At 40.2% G+C, this 23,561-nt stretch overlaps 1 protein-coding gene across 7 annotated transcripts in view; it reads right to left on the bottom strand.

The window, feature by feature from the left end:
* Window positions 1–23,561, bottom strand: part of gjc2 (gap junction protein gamma 2) — an 85,861-nt gene that overhangs the window by 25,708 nt on the left and 36,592 nt on the right. For 5 of the 7 annotated variants that reach the window (XM_055663641.1, XM_055663665.1, XM_055663657.1 and 2 more), the window contains one exon: window positions 19,308–19,470. The exons of 1 other annotated variant lie outside the window; for it this stretch is intronic. The gene's annotated coding sequence lies outside the window, so the exon portion shown is untranslated. Of the gene's footprint in view, window positions 1–19,307; window positions 21,165–23,561 lie in introns of those variants that run through there. One more of the 7 variants, XM_055663650.1, reaches the window with a different exon arrangement.

Genomic DNA, 23,561 nt, shown 5'->3' with positions numbered 1-23,561 from the left:
CAAATACAGGTGTGCCAAGCTTGTAGCGTGATACCCAAGAAGACTTGAGGTTGTAATCACTGCCAAAGGTGCCTCAATAAAGTACTGAATAAAGGGTCTGAATACTTATGTAAATGTGATATTTCAGTTATTTATTTTTAATTATTTTGCAAAAATTTCTAAACACCTGTTTTCACTTTTTTATTGTGGGCTATTGTGTGTAGATTGCTGATAAAAAAAAAGAAGAATTTAATCAATTTTAGATAAAGCTGTAACGTAACAAAATCTGGAAAAAGTGAAGGGGTCTGAATACTTTCTGAATGCACTGTACATGCATTCATCAGTCAGGGTATTAAGTACAGGATTTACAGCGATACAAAACATTGGTAAGGCCATATTTTGAGTACTGTGTAGTACTGGTTACTCTGCTAGAGGAAGGATGTGAACTGGAAAGGGTGCAAAAAAGATGTATGACAATGTTATTAGGTCTGGAAGGTTTGAGTTATGAGGGATTAGACAGTGTGTGTCTTTTCTCCTGCACTGATGTCTTGTTTTTGCAAATTCTTTATCTTTTTGCTGTAATGTATAATTTACATGTTATCCTTTGTCTGAATCTAAGTGCCCATGATGCTGCTGTAGTAAGCAAGATTTTCATCACACTTGTACCTCAACTTACTTATGCAATTGACTATAAACTCAACTTGACTTGACTACCTGGGATAGAAGTATAGGTTAGAGGGGATTGTGTTTTGCGTTTTTGTTTAGGGAGAACATCAACATCGTGGAGGTCGCAGCCTCGGGTAGAGACTGATGTCGGGAAGCTCCAAAGTCATAAGATGTTCGACTAGCCCTGACCTGGGGTACGATTCACCGGCGTGGGAGAGCCGAGATCCTCCCAATGCGGAAGCCTGATCGCCTCCATGCGGAGGGCTCGACCGCCTGCTGCGGGAGGCAAGATCGCCCCGACAACAGAACGTTCAAGTGCCCTGACCGCAGGAGAACAAAGAAGGGAAGGAGATTAAACTTTTATGTCTTCCATCACAGTGAGGAATGTGGGAATCGCTGTGGTGGATGTTCGTTAAAAAATTATTTGAGTGTCTTATTGCTCTTTATTGGTATGACTGTATGACAAATCAAATTCCTCGTATGTTGCAAAACATACTTGGCTAAAAAAGTACTATTATGATTATGATTATGATCACAGTGATACTTGGAAAGGATATTGCTGGGGGATTGTCAAGTGGAACTGAGAAATAAGGAAATTATCATTTTGATGGAAGTGTATTATAAAGTCTCTCAATCAAGAATTAGAGGAATAAATATGTAGGGAGGTCAGATAAATGCAAGAATAATAAGGCTGTAATAGTGCAGGTTTTTAACTTTCCAACATCTACTTGGAGTGCCATAATGTTATGGGTTTGGATGGAGTGGGATTTACAGACTACAGGTTTGTAGATTAATTGACCTCTAAATCATCCCTAGTGTACACAATATTGCTAGTATACGAGGTACTTGCTGGTCGGCGCGAACTCAGTATCTGAAATGCCTGTTTCCCCACTGTATCTCTAAAGTTTAAAGACTATTTCTATTAGTTTTTAAATAGTTATGGAAAAGGATAGGACTGATCTAAAAGTTGAAGAATTAAAAGTATTAACTTGGAACAAAGCCAATTTTGCTGCTATTATACAGGAACTTTCAAAAGTTGATTGGGGGAGTCTGTTTACAGGTAACAGCACATCTGGTAAATGGGAGGCATTTAAGAACATAGAACAATACAGCGTAGGAACAGATTCTTCGGCTCACAATGTGCTTACCAAACAAAATGCCAAGTTTAACTATTCCCCTCTGCCTGCAAGTGATCAATATCCCTCCATTCCTTGTATATCTACAAGTCTATCTAAATGCCTCGTAAACGTCACTATTGTATTTGTATCCATCACCACTCCTGGTAGTGTGTTGCAGGCAGCACACTGTGTACAAAAATGTGCCTCGAAAGAGAGATAACAAGAGTCCATGGCCTTTATGTTCCTATTCGAGTAAAGGGTAAGGCTGGCAGGAATAATAAACCTTGCTCTAGCCAAGGTAACAAACAAGGACATATGTCCATATAGGCAACTGGGATTGAGTGAATCCCTAGAGAAGTATAGGGACTGCTGGAGTACTCTAGAGAGAATATTCAGGGCAGAGAGGGGACATGAGATAGATTTGGCAGATAAAATAAACAAGAATTTAAAGAGATTCTGCAAGATAATATTACCAAGTACGGTATATTCTTACTTGTCAAGCTTTTTGCAGTAAAATTAATGCAGTTTAGCCTATTAGACCCGCTCACTGTAATCAGTATTATCCTCAACTTTCTTATCTGCCACAATACTACTTTAAATCCCACTACAGGTACCACTACCACCGCCACACTCTCCACCTCCACCCTGTCAGGTTTGGTTGTTGTAATCAATATTTCCCTGGAGTTTCTTATCTGCCACAATACTACTTTGGATCCCACTACTAACCTTCCCACTCCCCTCCCCATCCACTCTGTCAGACTGCCTTAAACCCTCCCGAGTGTCTCTCGTAAATCTCTCCACCAGCATATCGGTACCACTCCAGTTCAGGTGCAACTCAAATCTTTTGTACGGGTCAACTAGCCTGAAAAGTGATTCCAATGGTCTAATAATTTGAATATTTTCCTTCTGAACCAGCTCCTCAGCCACAAATTCCTCAGCCCCATCCTCCTCTTCCTAACCTCACTAGCAATTGACACTGGAAATAATGCAAAGATTACTACTCAAGAAATCCTTCTTTTTAATGTTCTGACAATCTCCTTACATACACCTATACTCCTTCAAAAAAGACAATCAAATTTGTGAGAGGGGGGCCTCCTCCTCACAAACCCATGCTGTCTTTCCTTGATGAGTTTACGTTTTTCCAAATGCAAGTAAATCCTGTCCGTAAAAATCTTCTCCAACAATTTTCCTACCAATGAATTTCAACAGAATATTGTCCATTCACAATTTCATAATATAAATGATTACTCTGGCTTGAAATCAATTATACTGTTTTGAGCCAATGCTTCAATCTGGCTTTGTTGAATGTTACTGATTAAATTGCCTTGATGAAGGACCAAGTCCCAAAAATTAGATAAATGGAAAAGTGCTAATATTTTGTCAACATTAACTTTGTTGAAGGGTATAGGGGCCTCTGAGACTGTTTCAAGTTTCTTAAATATATAATTTATTAATTCCAAATTCTCATCCTGTGTGATAAGGGTAGTAAAATTGTTTTCCTGAAAACATGATCACATGCTATTGTGATTAGATTTGGATGAGAATTGACATTTCTCTGGATGATCATGTGTTTTTGGAATAGATTCAGTACGTTTTTAGTTTAGAATTAAATCACATGAAATATTTTTATCGACAAAGATTTTCATCGGGTGGCGCCGCGAGCGGCAGCCTCGCCAGCAGCATGTTCGCACTTTCTACTTTTTTTGTTTTTTAGTATGTCTAAATGCATGTTTTAGTGTGGGAGGGGGTGGGACCGTTATCAGTCACTTACCTCGACGGAGATGCAACTTTTCTCTTTGTCACATCTTCGTCCCCCTCGCGGACTAAAAACTGGATTGGTGTGGTCTTTCTCGGAGACTGGCCCAGACTTCAGCAGCAGAGCAGAGCCGGGCGATCCCTTGCCGGGGATCACCAGAAGTGATCCGACCGCTGGCTAGCGGATCATAACATCGTGAAGCCGTGGTCTCCGGTAAGAAAGTGGCCGATTCGGGAACTCCAAGACGTGGAGTGTGTGTTCTGATCCGTCCCGACATCGGAGTTTTGATCATTCTGACGAGAGGGCTTGTACATCGGGCCATCCGTAGCGGTGATTTCATGGCCCCGGCCACGGTGAAAAAAGGAGGAATATTGACTGAACGGTATTGCCTTCCATCACAGTGAAGAATGTTGATTCCACTGTGGTGGATGTTTATATTAAATTATTGTGTTCTTTTTGATTGTATGGCTGCATGGTAACTCAAATTTCACTGTACCTTAATTGATGCATGTGACAATTAATGTGAACTTGAACTTGATTGATATTTTACCTTTTCCATTGCATTACAGTAGACTCTTGAAGATTATTTCATATATTTATACTTATACTAAAGTAATGGAATATTAAAAAATCGTGTTAATCAGCTAAAGTATTACGTGCAGTTCTGGTCACCATGCTATCGGAAGGATGTGATTGCACTGAAGAGATTCGCATTCCACACCAGGCAACATCTTGGTGAATCTTCAGTGCAATCAAGTCATTCCTATAATCACAAGGATGGTCTGTATGGGCTGGCTTTATTTTCCTTGCAGCTGAGGAGGTTAAGGGGGGCTCTGATGGAAGTGTACAAGATTATGAATGACATAAACAGGACAGGTAGTGAGAAAAATTCCCCCATGGAAGAAATCTCTAAAATAAGGAATAAGACATTTAGAATGGATCAGAGGAGAAAGCTATCGACCCAGAGGGTGGGTGCAAACTGGAAGATTATGGAGGTTGGTACTCTCACAACATCTAGGAAGAATCTGGATGAACTCTTGGACTATGCTACGTGCTGTTAAATAGTATCAGTATAGATAAGACAATGTTTGGCATTGACATGGTGGGCTTAAAGGCCTGTTTCTATACGGCTCTATTCATCCGTTTAGATCATCAATGGTTACTTCTATGTTAATCGTTTCTCCTTTTGCTTTTGTTAATTACAGGGAATAACTGATAATTAATTGTATATTTATTTATTGTGCTGTTGTGTTTAATGTGCCTGCAAAGTTGCAGTACGTACGAATTTCATTGTTCCAGTTCCAATGCAGATAATGTGTAAGAAAGAACTGCGGATGCTGGTTTAAACCAAAGGTAAACACAAAAAGCTGGAGTAAGTCAGCGGGACTGGCAGCATTTCTGGAGAGAAGGAATAGGTGACGTTTTGGGTGGAGACCCTTCTTCAGTCTCGACCCGAAACATCACCTATTCCTTCTCTCCAGAGATGCTGCCTGTCCTGCTGAGTTACTCCAGCTTTTTGTGTCTATCCCCAGTGCAAATAATAATTGCACACTCTTGACTCTTGAACTTTTCAGGATAAGAATTCTCTCATTTGTTCCAGTTTTAATGAAAGTTCATAACTTCAAATGCAATTTTATTCCAGATTCAATTTTCTGTTTTAGTTCGGATTTTTAGAATCCGCTACATTTTCCTTTTGGACAAGAACGTTTCCTGTAAAAACAAAACAAAAAAGCAGAAAGAAAAACAAGGTGGAAGAACTTTTATTGATATTGCTGGCAAGCTCAGTAATTATTCCTCTTTTTTGTATATACTGTATAAGAAAATAAAAACAAAAGGAATAAAAGCAAGAGTAATCCATTCAGCATACAATGATAAATAGCAAACCAATACCTATTTGGTCGTGGATCTATCTCAGGCAGTATCGGACACAAAAATGTGTCACCGGGCACTGTGATCAAAACTTGTTTAGTAGTAATTGGCACCGTACATTGTTAAATATACACTAACATTTTAAATGGACAAATCTCACCCATCCTGTTTTATTTAATGTAATTACCACAAATTATTTTATGTTTTATGTGTTTGATTCTTTGATGAGATCCAAAGCTTGCGGATGGGGTAAGGCAATTCAAATAGCAACACTCTGATATCTGTGTCTGACTGCATACAAATGCATCAGACATTGCATGGTCATCGCCGAATGGTGATCATTTATAACCTTATCCGAGTCAATATTATGTTAAAAATTGTTCACAAAGTCAAATTATTGACAGGGATGCCATTAGCTTGGTGTTTATATATAATTTATATATCTCTTGAAGGAATTAATTTGTTTCTGCTTTTATATAATATATCTCACTGATCCCTTTCAAAGCAGATGGTAGCAAATAAAAAGAACCTCAAAGAATCCATGACCAGAATTATATTACTAAAATTCCAGAGATTAGCAGTAAAATTGTGCATTCTCATTCCACATCAGCAAGTGCCAACATGCATTCTTAAAATATGCATTCCTCATGAAAAAATAAATCTTATAGTATGTTCTAATTTAATTATAACCCACCAGCATGGAGCCAGGATAACAAAGAACTGAAATTCATGCTGTTCAGCAACTTCGCGCAGTAAAATGCACACGATCATATGTTAAGCTACAACCTCAGACATAAATTTTGTGGTAGACAATTCCACAAATCCTGCAACTGCCTATTTAATTGGAGATCTTCATATGTTTTCAGACATTTACAAATTCTGTGAACTGATGGGATGTTACATGTCAACACAATCAATAGACTATTTTGTTCGTTATCTTTATCTTAAGGATAAATTGCTTCCACTCTGGTTTATGGTTTCTGAGTAGGCTAATGCAGACAATGTGGAAACTGCAGACTCTTCTATAAATGGGGCACATGGTAACTGACAAGGGCATGTGGATGGATAGTTAGGTGGTAGCTCCTTCTGCTGATTAATCAGGTTTTCAATACCATTCCGAATGATCCCTCACTACCATGGTGGTGCAGCAACTCAACTGCTGCACCACCATGCCACCCCTAAATTTAACCTAGACAAGTATGAAGTTATGCAGTTTGAGATGTTTAACCAGGGCACACTTACACAGCGAATGACAAGACTCTGAGGAGTGATGTAGGACAGAGAGTTATAAGTGCATAGTTCCCTGAAAGCAGCAACACAGATAGATATGGTGGTGAAGAAGGCATAAGACATGATTGCTTTCTTTGGATGGGACACTGAGTTCAAAAGTTGGGATATCTTGTTAGAGCTGTATAGAGTTTGGTGAGACCAACCTGGAATATTGTGTGTAGTTCTGATCGTCACACTACAGGAAGGCTGTGTTCACGCTAGATGGGGTACAAAATGATTCACAGGATGTTGCCAGGACTGGCCGAGTTGAATTATGAGACTGGATAGGCTGAGACTGTTTTCCCTGCAGCAAAGGAGCCTGAGGAATGACCTTACAGAGGTTTATAAAATCATGAGGGGCATAGGTAAGGTGGATGGGGACACTTTTCTTTTTAACAGAGTAGGGGAATATAAAGCAAAAGGACAATGATTTAAGGTGAGAGGGGAAAGATTTAAAGGGGAACCTAAAATATTTTTCAACACAGAACCTGATGGATACATGGAACAAATGGCAAGATGAAGTGGTAGAGGTGGGTACAATTACATTTAAAAGAAAGCTAGAGGTGCACGAGACTGCTAAAGGAACTCAGCAAGCCCGGCAGCATCTGTGGAAGGAAATGGACAGATGACATTTCAGATCAGAACCGTTCTTAGCATTGGTGTAGTGGAGGGAAGAAAGCTGCTACAGAGAGGTGAGTAGAAGGGATGGGGCATAAACTGGCAAGTGATAGGTGGATTCAGGGGAGATGGAGTAATTAACAGATGGGTGGAGATAGTAACAGAGGTTAGAGGTGAAATAGAGGCAAATGGATGCAGATGTGGAATCAGGTAACATAAGAAGAGGAGGAGTGGAATGTAAAACAATAGGGATAATGGAAGGAAGGTAGCGGGGAGGGAGATGAAGAATATAAGGAAAAAGGGGGATAGAGTCAGTGGGGTGCAAGATGAGTGGAAAGTTGGGGAAAGGAATGGGGTGACGACATCAGCAGGTGAATTATGTGCTTACTTCACCCCCACATGAACATTTGTGGTGTTGTTGATAGCGAGGGGGATAGTACTTACTGTGGCTACAGAAGGATTTTGATAGATCGGTAGAGAAATGGTAAAATGGAATTAAGTCGTGAAATTATGTATTTTGGGAGAACTATTCTGGCTTGGTAATAATAATGAAGGGTAGGAGCCTCAGAAGTAAAATTTCATTGGATCCTGGGTAATTTGATTAATTAGATCCAAAAACTGATATGGTGATAGAAAGCCAATGTACATGTCCAAGGATCCATGAAGGCACAAAACAATCTGCTGGATGAACTCTGTGGGTCATCTGTGGTGGGGAATGAACCATCGACCTTTCCAGTTGAGACCATTCTTCTGGGCTGAAAGAGTGAAGGAGAAAAACGGTGCAAGGAGGAGGGTTGGGGCAGGTGCTGATATACGTTAAGTAGGTTCAGGTGAGGAGGAGTAGATTGCTGGATGGTGTCAAGTGGGAGAGTGTGGATGGGATAGGAATAGAGATTGGGATGTAATTGGTGAAGGTGGCTGAGAATGATGGAATATAGTCGAAACGAAAGATGGAGGAGGAGACCAAGTAAGGAAGATTGGGTGAGCAGATGGGAAGAGGAAGAGAAAGAGGCTCGGTGACAGGAGTGTTTTGGTAATGGGCAGAGGGTGTGAGTGAGGAAGACGGTGGGTGAGAGGACGGCAGGATGTTCTGGGAAAGAAAGGTTTGTGTGGGAGGTTCAGCGGAGGTGGGGGTGGGTGCTGGTTACCCCAATCTAAATCTCAGTAATAGTAAATAGCAGCACCTGGGAGTAATTAGAATTGTAATTATTTTGATTTTCTTATAAAGTCATGACTAGTCCTCAAAGTTTAATATCATGTTTTCTCTAAAAAGCACAGTCAGTATAACCTATGAGGCTACCAATTACATTTAGCTGAAGGTGTATTTTTTATTAAATCCAATTCGTAGTAGAAAGAACAAGCTGAATCTTGTACGCTAGTGTACAGTGAACAGTTCTCACGGAATCAGACGTCTTATGAGAACAGCCGAACTACGTGTAACTTATAGCAGACTGAAGAATATTTGCAGATGTGTATTGTCAGCATGTTTTTAACAGCTCTGTGAATATTAAGAATTATTTTACAATGAGTGTGTGTCTCATACCTAGTGCTAAAGTTACTGGTAGCAGATTACTACTTAATGAAAATATGCAGTTTGTTTTTATGGCTGATCGCTGTTGCAGATACTGCAGTAAATGATAATTTATACACTGAAAACAATTGTTCAACTAACCTGGCAATTTTCTATGACTTCTTTCACTTCTCAGACCATGCAGATAGAACTGTTGACACCAAAACCTTCAAAAGGTAATACTGGAATTTCATTTCCCCCAAGGTAAGCTTTGCTAGTTTAGTTTTGTTATGTAAATGATTGCACTTTTTGTTAGAGAAACAAGGAACTTCAGATGAAGGTTTACAAAAAGACACTAATTGCTGGAATAACTCAGCGGGTCAGGCAGCATCTCTGAGAACATGGATAGATAACGTTTAGGGTCGGGAGGAAGGTCGAAATATGAAATGTCACCTATTTATGTTCTCCAGAGATGCTGCCTGACCTACTTTTTGGCAATTTTTTCTATCAATCTGATGTTTATTGATCTAAGGGGATATTCCACTTTTTTGGGGAGCAATTTGGTTTACAACATTATAATATTTGAGAGAGCTTGCAAATTATTTGAAAAACTTGAAACACCGATAACAGCCGTGAAGATGCAGGGAATTACCAAAGACGATTTAACTGAGCCTCAAGCATCTTATACAGATGTACACCAGTTCACACAACTATTTCTTCCTCGACACGATGAAGGTGTTTTTACTCAGAATGCACACAATGCTAAGTGGCCTTAAATATTTTGATTACAGATTAGCTTATCGTCATATATACCAGGGGGCAATGAAATTCCTTATCCACATTATACTCACAGAATCTACACTATACAGTCAGTCATATCATGTTTATTATTGTATGTGTCAAGTGTAAAACAGCAGAATGGGGCAAGATTGCAGTGCAAAAACTAAGTAGTGCAAAAAAATATTAAAGTACAATTATGGAATGATCAATGAAGTAGCGATAAGAGGAGCAGTATGTGGTAGCTACTGATAATGGGGTGAAAGTGGTGATTGGTTCAGGAATCAGATAGCAGTGGGGAAGAAGCTATTCCTAAGTCTGGACATTCAGCTTTTCTCTTGGAAGGTAGATGAGAGAAAAGGAATGGCCGGGATGACAGGTATTCTTGACAATACTTCCAGCCTTACTGATGCAACGCCATGCAACTTAGAGATGGACTGGATGGAAAGAACTGTTGAACCTTCAAAATAAATGCAAACCATCTACTAGAAGTTCACACAAAAAAAAATCCCCAACTTCCCATTTCTCATTTTTTCACACAGAAACATTCAATCACAATCTGATTTTTGCCAGGGACATCTCTCATCTGCTACAACTTCTCTTATTGCCAGTTCTGTGAATAAGCAGGGATTTCTGAGCACAATTATAACCCAAGTATACAAGATTCTCCAAGCAGCCAGACTTGCATTGCTGAGATAAGGAGGATGGTGTTGGAGATTCAGCATAATTTAAAAGTTCATGAAAGAGTAAGAGATCACAGACTTGCATGGGGTGGGAGATTGCAACCTTCACGTGGTCCACCCTGTTTCGACGAATGCAATCAACCTGGCGTGCACCAACAGAAGATCAAACAGAATAAGTTGTCTTACAACTTTAGGCTGTGCACGCCATACGCAAGAAGAAGAAGAAGAAGAAGACAGACTTGCATGAAATTCTGTTTGTGATCATAAAGTTGCACAGTACATTTTCACTTTAGAAAAGGTGTAAGGTTATGCAGTTATTTGTAGGATGACTTGGACCTGGACTACACATGAACATCAGGGCTATATAGCACTGCTTCTCATGCCGATGGTGAACGTTTTAGATTTAGCACATACAGATTTTATCGTTAAGTGCGTAGAGGAACCTTAGAAAACAATCAGAATGTTCCCTAACCAGAAACAATGGATGAGCCATGAGGTTTAGTTTAGTTTATTATTGTCCTGTGCTCCGATGTACAGTAAAAAGCTTTTTTGCTGTGTGTGCTATCCAGTCAACTAAAATATTACATGATTACAATCAAGCCATCTACAGGGCACAAATTGACAGTAGTTCTCAACACTGGTGTCCCACAAGGATGCGTTCTCAGCCCCTGACCATATCCTTATACACTCATGACTGTGCAGCTAAATACCAATCCAACTCAATCTACAAGTTCACAGATGACACCACTGTAGATCATATAGATAAGATCCACCATCCTGCCTCATGAAACTTCTTGGTTACCTCATTAAAAGACTCGAGATTTGTGACAAAGATTTTCCATGCACCAAGCTGTGCTGATTATCCCTAATCAGTCCCTCAGACATTTCTCCAATAACATACCCACCACTGATGTTAGGATCACAGCATTGTTTCTCCTTGTCCCTTTCTAAATTATTGTACAAAATTGGCCACCAGGTCTTCCAGAACTTCACCTGTGGTGAAAGATGATTCAAATATCCCTGCAAGATTCTCTAATTTCTTCCCCAGTTTCCCACATAGTCTGAGGATGCACTTGATCAAGACCCTGGCTTATGTCTTAAAGTGCTCTAACAATCAACACCCCCTCCCTTTACTAATTTGTATATGGTTCATGAAATGACAACCTATTTGGCTCAATTCCTTCTGTAAAAACAAATGACAAATATTCATTTAAAATCTCAACCATCTGTCATCCCTCTAAAAGTCAGTGACAATGCAAAGCTATTTGATGCTGGTGGGTATATGGAACAAGCCACCAGAGGAGGTTGGATGCTGTGTACAAAAAAAAACATAAAGTGCTGGAGTAACTCAGGATTGAAGATAACAAAAGGATTGAACAGTTACAAATGCTTTCAATCTACATGCTTTCCTCTAAACTTCACAATTTGGAACTCTTCAATCCTTTTGTCTCACACCTTCCAACTTTTCATCTCTGGCCTTTGTCCAACAACCTGCCTAGCAAAAACCCACCTCATGTGTATCCACCTATTACTTGCCAGGCTTTTGCCCTGCCCCTCCTCTCTTCCAGCTTTCTCCCCCCTCACCGCCCCCCCCAATCACAATCAGACTGAAGAAGGGCCCTGACCCAAAACATCACCAGCATTCTCCACAGTTGCTGCCTGACCCACTGAGTTAATCCAGCACTTTGTGTTTTGTTTGACCAGAGGAGGTAATTGAGGCAGCATTTAAAAAGACACTTGGGCAGGTACATGGGCAGGAAAGGTTCAGAGCGATATGGGCCAAATTTAGAAAATAGGTGCAGGAGGAGGCCATTCAGCCCTTTGAGCCAGCACCACCATTCAGTGTGATCATGGCTGATCGTCCCCTATCAATAACCCGTGCCTGCCTTCTCCCCATATCCCTTGACTCCACTAGCCTCTAGAGCTCTATCTAACTCTCCCTTAAATCCATCCAGTGATTTGGCCTCCACTGCCCTCTGTGGCAGGCAATTCCATAAATTCACAACTCTCTGTGTGAAAACGTTTTTTCTCACCTCAGTCTTAAATGACCTCCCCTTTATTCTAAGACTGTGGCCCCTGGTTCTGGACTCGCCCAACAAATGGGACCAGTTTAGATAGGGCATCTTGATCGGCATGAGTGTTGGACCGAATGGTCTGTTTTCATGTTGTATGACTATGAAAATATAATTTTAAAAGGCATTTATCTGCTATAATTTAATTTAAAATGTTAATATGAATTAAGTAAAGAAACCACGTATCTTTTCAATTCAAGTTGGCAATCCATTTAAATAGTTAGAGTCACACTATAAGTTGAGAAGCCAAATATGAACAATGTCTGGCTCTTCAGCTGAGCACAATTGAACTTTGTCCCAGATACAGTACCGAGTCCATTATCAGAGGAAATGTAAATTGTCCAGCATCTGACCTTCACCATATTTCTGACTTCTGCATTATAACATGTAGCTGCAGGAGTCAGCACCGTGCTGACCCGCACAATGCTGTTATCCAACAATTCTCGACAAAACATTAGCTGAAAGGGAATGCAATACAGGCCATTGCACCCAGCGTATCTGTTGATTTATATGAAAACAATAGAGGGCGCTTAAACCCCCTTTTCACGGTGCGACTTGACGCAAGAGGTAACCAGAGTTTGACATCGTGGGAACCTCGTGCGGTAACAATACGGCATTCGTGGACCACCGTGGGGCTAACGGCAGGTAATCGTGTACCTTGGGTACTCGGGAGAAAATTCAAACATGTTTGAAATTGTCCAAGAGTGACTTGTGCACTTGTGGTTGAGCATTGCAACATTTTATGAACGAAGTGTCCCGTGCGATATCCGTAGTAACTCTTGCGGTCACCGTGGGAACTCCTGCGAACGGTGAACCCGGAAGTTGGATAGAGTGAATCCAGCCAGTTTGCTATTTACATATAAATCTAATAAAACTAGCTAAGCATTTCATTAATGTCAGTGTGTCTCTTTTTTGTCTGAAAGCAGTTTCTAACTGGAGGAACTCCGCGGGCCAGGCAGCATCTACGGAGGAAAATTGACAGGCGAGCCTTTCCTCAGGCTGCCTTATCTCTCTACCCCCCCAACTCCCACCCACACACACAAATGCTGGAGAAACACAGCGGGTGCAGCAGCATCTATGGAACAAAGGAAATAGGCAACGTTTCGGCCCGAAAAGTTGCTTATTTCTTGTGTATGTTTGGAAGGAACAGCAGATGCCGGTTTAAAGAGAATGAGTTCGACGGCAGGCAGCATCTTTGGTTAGAAGGAATGGGTGACATTTCGGGTCGAGACCCTTCTGATATGCTGCTTGTCCCGCTGAGCTACATGTTGTGTCTATCTTCGTTTTAATCCAGCATCTGCAGTTCCTTCCTGGCCGAACCCGATTGAAAGATGAGAGGCTGGGCGATAGAAATCATTAATTGAATTAAATAACTAGATACCTGTCTAATCGTATCTACAGGATTGTACAGGCTAGATGGAGGAAGAATGTTCCCGATGTTGGGGGAGTCCAGAACCAAGGTCCCAGTTTTACAGTCTACCGTGGGAACTCTTTAATTACAGCGGGAAACCTTCAGTTTCCCAGGGGGTCGGGACGGGACTGGAGTTGGGAGGGAAAGGTGGGGGAGTCGAGGGAGAGGAGGGGGAGACAGATGGGGGTGTCTTCATTTACTGGCGGTGGGTTTCTGTCACTGAAACAGACAGGTGAGATTTCGCATCCACCTTGTGTGTGCGTCTCTCTCTCTCTCTCTCTTCCTCCCTCCCTCTCACACAGGCATGACTGGAGGAACTCCGCGGGCCAGGCAGCATTTACGGAGGGAAATGGACAGAGAGAGAAGCAGTCCTGGTCAGTCCTTTGAAGATAGACACCAGTTGCTTGGAGCAACTCAGCGGGACAGGCAGCATCTCTGGAGAGAAGGAACGTAAATGCTGCCTGGCCCGCGGAGTTCCTCCATTCATGCCTGTGTGAGAGTGAGGGAGGGAGAGTGTGAAGACCCGAAACGCCACCCGTTCCTTCTCTCCAGAGATGCTGCCTGTCCCGCTGAGTTGCTCCAAGCAACTGGTGTCTATCTTCAAAGGACTGACCAGGACTGCCTCTCTCTCTCTCTCTCTCTCTCTCCCTCCCTTTTCCCTCTCACACAGGCATGACTGGAGGAACTCCGCGGGCCAGGCAGCATTTACGGAGGGAAATGGGCAGGCGACCCACTCTTCAGGCTGCCTTATGTCTCTCCCCCCCCCACCCCCCCCCCCTCCCACCCCCACACGCGAATGCTGCAGAAACTCAGCGGGTGCAGCAGCATCTATGGAACAAAGGAAATAGACACCGTTTCGGCCCCGCTGCACCCGCTGAGTTTCTCCAGCATTCGCGTGTGTGGGTGGGAGTTGGGGTGAGGGGGGGGAGAGACATAAGGCAGCCTGAAGAATGGGTCGCCTGTCCATTTCACTCCGTAGATGCTGCCTGGCCCGCGGAGTTCATCCATTCATGCCTGTGTGAGAGAGAGGGAGAGAGAGGGAGGGAGAGAGAGAGAGAGAGAGAGAGAGAGAGAGAGAGAGAGAGAGAGAGAGAGGCAGTCCTGGTCAGTCCTTTGAAGATAGACACCAGTTGCTTGGAGCAACTCAGCGGGACAGGCAGCATCTCTGGAGAGAAGGAACGGGTGGCGTTTCGGGTCGAGAGCCTTCTTCAGACTGAAAGTTTCACCTCTCAGTAGATCATAAAATAACACAATCATCACGGTCAATGTGAGATACAGTGTTTATTCATATTTGACAAAATAAAAAGACGACTTCTTGCACATATTGAGAGAAGGTGCATCACACCAAACAACATTTATCTAAAAAAACAGATTATTCTTCAGCTCATTAAAGAGCTCGGGTGAAAAAAACCCAATATAGTGTATGACAACAAAGTAACATCATTTGTGCCACGTGATTAACTACACTACAGTCCACGATGTTCATTCGGGAAAGATCAGGAGACGGACAAGTCACTCGCACAAATGACAGAATTGCCGAGTACCGTGGGAACTCTTTACTCTACCCCCGTTATATCGTGTGATATCGTGCTAGACCACGACCACTCCATTCTGGCTACATCTTGCGTCAAGTCGCCCCGTGAAAACTAGCCATTAGAGGTTACAGAAGGAAATAAGCAGACTCCACACAGTCAGCACTCGAGGTCAGGATTGAACTGACTTCCCTGGAGTTGTTAGGCAGCAACACGACAGCTGCAACCTTATGCCACCCTAATAGAGACAGCTTCTATCTATTTACCTTATCTAAGCCTGATATGATCTTGCACCTTTTCAGGCAGCATTACTATATTAAAAATCAACTGTTAATTTCCAAATGTTTGGCGGTAGAGCTAAAGAAAACAGAATTCTTTAAAGATATGAGGGTAAATACATTAAATATAGTGGGTAAATAAATGAGGGTAAATATATTAAATATAGTCTGAAGAAGGTTCTCGACCCGAAATGTCACCTATTCCTTCTTTCCATAGAAGCTGCCTCACCCGCTGAGTTCCACCAGCATTTTTGTCTACCTTAAATATAGTGAGATGGTTTATATTTATTTCTGTAATGGGACTACATAGGAGACTCATAACATAAAAATATCAAATTAAGCAGAATGTGGACATAAGAATTGTGGGATAATAGTGGGAAGTAAGTGATAAAGAGAGCGTCTTTAAACTGCAGAATTATGGTTATCGATATGATACGTTGAACATTTTTATTGTAAAATGTTTAAGACACCCTAAAGCACCTCACAATCAAAATATTTAAAAAATAGTCATTATTGCAATATGGAATCAATGGGAAAATGTGCTTTATAAATTGACGAGAGTGAAGTTACAAGCACAGTTGTGATTTTTAAAAAAAATGTAAATGTAAAAAAGGTTTCAAGATGGCAATGCAAATAAAAGCATAAGAAAATCAATGAAAAAAAGGCATTGTAGAATATTTAATCCTCTTTCCTTTGTGGAATTCCCAGCACAAACTGTTTTCCAAGCAAAGATTAAATGGGTCTTTTAAAAGGAATTGAATAGTTGCTTGAAAGATGTACTGTTAAGGACCGAGGGAAAAATCACCACTATAATAGAACTAGAACTAAATACTGAAAATTTAACATGATCTTCTTCTTTGCTTAGTTTTTATACAACAGAATATTATATCATGCTTTAATACAAACGGAATAGAAGATTATAATTCTTAATTCCTATTGTTTACATTTTAGAATATTTATAACAGTAGTCATAACAGTCTGTGAGCACTCAGCAGCAAACTGTCAATGGGTATATGCAACTTTAAATATAGTTTCAAACACTAGAGCTCACAAGACTGAAACAACAGACTTAATCTTCAAACTGAAGATGTATGACTGGACTTGTACAACATCAGCAATGGACTGAATTTTCAAAATAATGCTCAATTTCAATCTATCTGTCCCAAGTTTGCTAAGTCTTTCAACTAATGTTTCCACTCCAATGAAAAACTTGGACCCAAGACCAAAGTACAGGTCTTACATACTGACAGCAAGAAGTGTGCGACTAACTCCACATGTTCTCACACCTGAGATTTCCTATGTAGGGCATAGTCCTTCAGATTAGTTTCTTGTCATTTACAGTTGGGTGCAATAAAATTCCTTGTTCGCATGAAGCTCGGAGTAAATAGTATTTGCATAATAACAGTAGAACTGTGCTTGATTGTAATCCAAAGTAATGCAAAAAAGAAGTAAATGCAATGACAAAATAACTAAATGAGGTAGGTTAAGAGAAAGAGTAACAGCAGCACCTTCAGGAAAGGGATGTGAATAAAGTGATTGGGCTATCGACCCCATCAGACGACGAGTCTGCCTACAGAGATGAAGTCCAAAAACTGACTGTCTGGTGCACTAAAAATAACCTGGTACTCAACCCAACAAAAACAAAAGAACTGGTTATTGACTTCAGGAGGAGGAAAGAGGAACCTGCTCCTCTCTACATCAAAGGAGACATGGTGGAGAGAGTCACTGACTTTAAGTTCCTGGCAATATACATCTCCCAGGACCTCAAATGAACAATGAACAAGTCACAGCAGCGGCTGTATTTCCTGAGGTCTCTGCGGAGAGCAAACGTTTCACAGCCGCTGCTGCTGTCCTTCGACCGGTGCGCTGTGGAAAGTATCCTCTCCTATGGCATCCTGGTGTGGTTTGCTAGCTGCACTGTGGCTGAGAGGAGGGCGCTGCAGAGAGTTATTAAAACTGCACAGAGCATCACAAACGCTCAACTGCCCTCCCTGGATGACATATACAGGGCCTGATGCTTGCGCCGGGCCACAAACATCAAGTAGGACACATCCCACCCTGCCAATCACTCTGCTACCCTCTGGGAGGCGATACAGGTCTCTGAAGGCTCTCACCGGTAGACTAAAAAATAGTCTCTACCCATGTGCGATAAAATAACTTAACTCTAACAGAGAACACTGGGGGAAGCACAATATAATTCGGGGTGCAAGATAATGCGCAATATTCTTTTAAAATGTTTTTAATACCTATTTATTATTTTCTTTACTGATCTTGTATATATGTGAGTCAATGGCTGTTGTGTTTTGTTCTTTTTTAATTTTTTATCCTGTGTCTTTTATGTACACACCGAAGGAGTTGCAATGGAATTTTGTTGCACAGATGTTTGTGCAATGACAATAAACGTATTCTATTCTATTCTATTCTATTCTATTCTATTCCTTCTTATAATTTTACATACCTCTACATGTCACCAATCAGCTTCCTTTGCTCCAAAGTAAAAAAGATCCACCCTATTATCCAATCTCTCCTTATAACTAAAACTCTCCAATCTATCCAAAACTCCAGGCAACATCTTATTAACCTTTTCTGCACCTTCCTGGAATGGGGCTATCAGAACTGCACCGAGTATTCCAAATGCATCCTAAGCAAAGTTTTGTGCAGGTTACTCCAACTCTTAATACTCAAGACTGACAATAGCAAGCATGCCATACGCCTTCACCACCTTGTCTATCTTGTTTTGTCTATATTAGGGGACTATGCTCTTGTACCCCAAGATCTTTGTGTTCCATAACACTACCCACAATTAAACATTTAGCAATAACCTTCATTTTTAAGAATCCTCGTTATCTAGCTTCCTGATTGTCTAACTAAATATTCTTAAGACAAATTCTCATACAAATATTCGTTATTTGCATTACATTTTTGTAGTATAAAACCTATGTAACATTTTTAAAATTTGTTTTACTTTTCTTTATTCTTGTGCTCCAAGCATTATCGCACCATATAAATATAATGATGGTGCAAAGATGCATGACTGGTTGCTACTTTACCCTTTACCTACTTCACTGCCTCGATTTTGCAATTTGGTCACAGAGGAAAGCCAAGATAAAACTTATATTAACTACATCAAGCTTTTTCCTAATACAAGCAAATGAAAGTGTAAAGTTGTCAGTACAGACTGACATAGCCACAGCCGGTATCACTCGTAATAACGTTTCAATTAATTTCACCTTATATTAGGGAAAGGTCCGATGCAGTTCCTCTAAGTTTAATCTTAGCTTTCCTGTTTTAAAATGGATCCAGTTCCCCAACCAATTAACGCCCACCCATATCAAAGCTCACATTTTGTTCTTTATCATCAGAAATGCCACCAACCAATGCTTTGTGGATGTGGATGAATGTACAGAACTAAAGATCATCTGCTCCAGTGATGTGAGCAGTCAGTTCAAGTGCCCTTTCAATTTGCACTGATCCAAAATGCTGTCAGTAAAACGTATAAATAAGAAGGCAGTGATGTACACTTTAATACTGTCTGGAGTTCATGACCTTGGCTAAAAATGCATTAAAAATATATTAAGGTAATTGCTAATGCCATAACCCAAACTATAGTTTAAAGCTTTTAAAAAGCAGGTATTCCACATCTAGTAAAATTAGAAAAAGAAAAATGAATAAAATGTACATACAAACTCAAATATGTGCGCTAGCATTTAAAAACAGTTGCTAAAACATTTTTTTTCTTAACTATATGAAAGGTTTTATGGAGTCATACTTTCCACATTCTTCCAGTTCTATTCTGGCTGAAATCTTTTCCTCCATGGACGAGAAACAGCCCACAGATTCCATCAGAACTTCCTCTTATTCTTCTTTGGCTTAATGTCAACCTCATGCAAATAAATGTTCATTCCAAAAAGTTTTTTTTTTTAACGGTCCAACTATATTGAAAACAAAAACAATCTCCTTTAAATTCCATTTTCAAGCGCTGATTTGCTCCAAATTTGAACAGATTTGAAAAAAACAGAATCACCATCTCAGGGCACGCTTTACAAGGAGCTCAATTCATGGGGAGCTGACTCACAGATGTGAATAGTTCAGTAACATCTGCTCATATCTGCAATGTCCGGACACTCCTGGAATCTCACGCAACCATAGGAAAATATTTCTGGCTCTGAAACAAAACTACAATATTGCATACAAGTGTAGAAACTAAACCTGACACATCAGCAGATTATTCAAATTGATTTCTTCAAAACATATAATAATTTTCTTCAGTGTTTTTATAATCTCAAGCAGGAAAGCATGTAGTTCATACAGCAGAGACGATTTGATGTTGCTGAGGGGGAAGTCTGATGTATTACAACACACATGCAAAATGCAAAGAGTTGGTGATCACTGTCAGGCTGTCAGAGTAACCTTGCAGTAAAACTAAATTAGATAAAATTATTTAACGGTTCCTTCTCCCCCAAAAAAGTAAACGACAGCAGCCTTATCGCTTCTCCTCTTCCTATTTGTACAGCCATTCCTACAGGGGTTGGTCACCACTTGTGTTGGCAGTCATCCAGTACTGCACCCGTGAAGGTATCAAGTTAGCACAAACTGTGAATGTTCCTAACTCAATCAACAATCAGAATTACTGCAACCAACCCTGATCAAGCCAGCACATCCAGTTTCCAGCTGGGGATTACGAACAGCAATCAGACACAGGAAGTCTGGCTAATTTTTTTACTTTTTTCCAACTGCCAATCTGTACCGGTATTTGTTTATACAAAAGGTTATTCCTCTTTAGTTTGTTCTGATAATGAAAGTTTGCTGTTAAGTGTTTTCCAGATTGTGAATGTCAGTTGTCAATGCCAATCTTTTAATCATTTGTCTACTGGTTCTAGACAGATAATAAAAACATCAGCGCTCAGCTCCTTAGGCACATCAAAGTAGTCCAGTTTTAAGTTCAAAGCTCTGAAATTCCAGAAGATCCTGTGTTAAAATGCTTTACATAGCCAACATTTTTTGTTTGGATCATGGCAAAAATTGGGGATAGAATGTGGATAAATGTTTGATCATTGAAGAAATGTGTATAATTTCTTAACATTTGAGGAAGACATATGATGTAGTTAATTTGGCACATTAATTATGTAAATCTATACAAATTTTATATTTTGTCATGTTCACAGAATGGTTATACCATTTAAGAATGCTTTTGGCCTGCAAAATCCATATGACAGCACTCAAGCCAGTCCCCACTTCCCTGCTACCATAGCCTTGCAAATTATTTTAAGCCACTTATCTTCCCTTTAAGTACTTCAATTGAATCTGCCTTCATTATCTGTTCCTAGCAGTGATTTTACTATCGGCCACTGGTACAACATAAAGGTTCAAAGGTCATTTTATTGTCATTTGTACCAATGAAGGTACAGTGAAATTCGAATTACCATACAGCCATACATAGAACAGTACAGCACAGGAAAAGGTCATTTGGCCCATGATATCCACACGATAATGCCAATCTAAACTAATCTCATCTAATTTTACAAGGTCCACATGTTTCTATTCCTTGGCTGTTTTTTTTCCAAGTGTCTGTCTAAATGTTGCTTAAACATTGCTCTGTATCTGCTTCGACCGTTTACCCTGGCAGCGCATTCCAGGTGCCTACCACCCTCCGTATTGTATATTTCCTTCATAAATCTCGACTGGAATTCCCCCTTTCACCTCAAGTCAATACCCACTAGTATTTAACATTTTCATTGTTACAAATCAATGCCTCTCATTAAATTACTTTAAACTGGTTTCATGTCTAACAGCCTGGTTCCAATGAAAGTCATCAACCTGAAATGTTATGTTTCTTCCTCCGCAAATCCCAACTGACTGTTGAATATTTCCAACAAATTCAAATTTCTCGTTCAAAACGAATTAATTTGTGAGAGGCCTTGGCATGTCCGAAGGGAGCTAAAAAAATCATAAATGTGTTCCAAGGCTTGGATGGATGTAATGGTGATGAATGTGCCTGGAATAATGTCAACTACATATTCAATCACTCTATTGTCTGCTCAAAACAACATAAGAATCAAGTTCTCCTCAGCTTGTCCAGCTTGATGCCTGTAATAATTCTGGGATTAGCTGATCACAATACTGCAAAAAATATTCTATTGCCATTTTCTGTTCATTTAAAAAAAAAAACAGGTATCAGTTTTAAAAGAATATGATGATTTGGCGTTATATTGACCGGCCTAATGGTAAGTTGCATGGAACTAACATGTCCCAAGCTTTCTATTGATGTATTCTGACAAATGTTCAGTAACAATTATGATGGCATTCAATTGGTCAGGTGCAAGAGTTTGCTCACATTCTGCTGAAAAATAAAACTAACAACAAAACAATAACATTTTGGAAGCATTATAACAAGATATAGTTGCACATTAAATTATATTGTTATATTTTAGCACCACAGGAAATACATGAATCATGTTCCTATGCCTTGTATCTTATGAAGAGAAGACAGCTGGAATTCCACAATATATAGTCAGATTTTCCACTAGAGTATGGATTACATAACTAAGCAGTCATGCTAATCATAACAGAAGTCAACATAAAGTATGCAAGACCTAATTTTATGATTTACTTTCACCTAATAAAAATAACAATCCTTTGATATTAACATTTTATTTTCCCCATATATTTTGTTCTACATTTCAAATTATGATATGAAACTCAAAATCTTAGCTGAAGGATGAAGTAGCTGAATAGTAGTGCAATGATTAAAAAGACACAAAAAGCTGGAGTAACTCAGCGGGACAGGCAGCATCTCTGGATAGGAGAAATGTGTGACGTTCCGGGTCGAGACCCCTCTTCACACCCGAAACACACCCATTCCTTCCCTCCAGAGATGCTGCTTGTCCCACTGAGTTACTCCAGCTTTTTGTGTTTATCTTCGGTTTAAACCAGCATCTGCAGTTCCTTCCTACACAATGATAAAAGGCATCTAGATAAGCAACTGGAAAAAATTGGTTCCACTCCGATGTTTGTTGCAAATGCTTTTTAGACAGACACTTAAATAGGCAAGGCAATCCTAATGCAAACAAATGGAATTAGAGAAATTTGCAAGAAAATCAATTAAGATGTGGTGGGCCAAGGAGCCTATTTCTATGCTGTACAACTCTATGGCAACAACCCGCACTCTGGCCTCGGGCTTGCATCGTGCATGTGCAAGTAGTGGCCTGGAGCTTTGTTGAAGTGAGAGAATTTTCAAGGGGGTGAATTTTGACATCCCAAGGCAGAATGAGCAGCCATTGGTGCAGGGAAGGGATGAAATTTGAGTGGGAGTGTGCAGGAAGGACAGAATGGAAAGAGAAAACATGGAAAATGGGAGACTGGAAAAGTCTGAGGGAGGTAGGAAGGGGTAATACTGTTAGGAATGTGGGTACGAGTATGTTTGCGTGTAAGTATGCACTGGCAAGTGTACACTCATTAGTGTTGGATTAGCAAAGGTCTGTTTGCAGGAATGTACTGCTGCCTTGAAAGAAAAGACTTTGTTACTGTACTTTTACAAACCAACGTTATTTATCCACAATGTCTGCAACTTTCAATTAGATGATGCTTTCATATACTAAATTGGATATATTAATGATATATTATTGTTAGTGCAATTCATTATTCATTTTTATATTAGTTTATTGGGATCCGGGAACTGTTGGAAAGGCCAACATTTATTGGAATGTAAAACTAGGCAGGACAGTAAAAGGCCTTTCGGCCTACCATGTCTGAATCATCTTACTTATCCCAACTACTGCACATTGTTGCATTCCTTTATTCCCTGGAGCAACAACAAAGCTGCTAGTGGGACAGCAGGTTGATCAGCATTTGTGGGGGAAAACGGAATTGTCAACGTTTTGGATTGGGACCCAGTATCGGGATCTCGACCTCTCCCTCCATTTTCTGCTTATTTAAGTCTGTTTTAAACAATGCTATTATATCTTCTTCTACCATCTCCCCTTGGAGAACATTCCAGGTACCTACCTATAAAAAAACACCTACT

The sequence above is a fragment of the Leucoraja erinacea genome, chromosome 2 (genome assembly GCF_028641065.1).
Source record: "Leucoraja erinacea ecotype New England chromosome 2, Leri_hhj_1, whole genome shotgun sequence".
Taxonomy (NCBI): domain Eukaryota; kingdom Metazoa; phylum Chordata; class Chondrichthyes; order Rajiformes; family Rajidae; genus Leucoraja; species Leucoraja erinaceus.
This window is presented reverse-complemented; position numbering and strand designations above follow the sequence as displayed.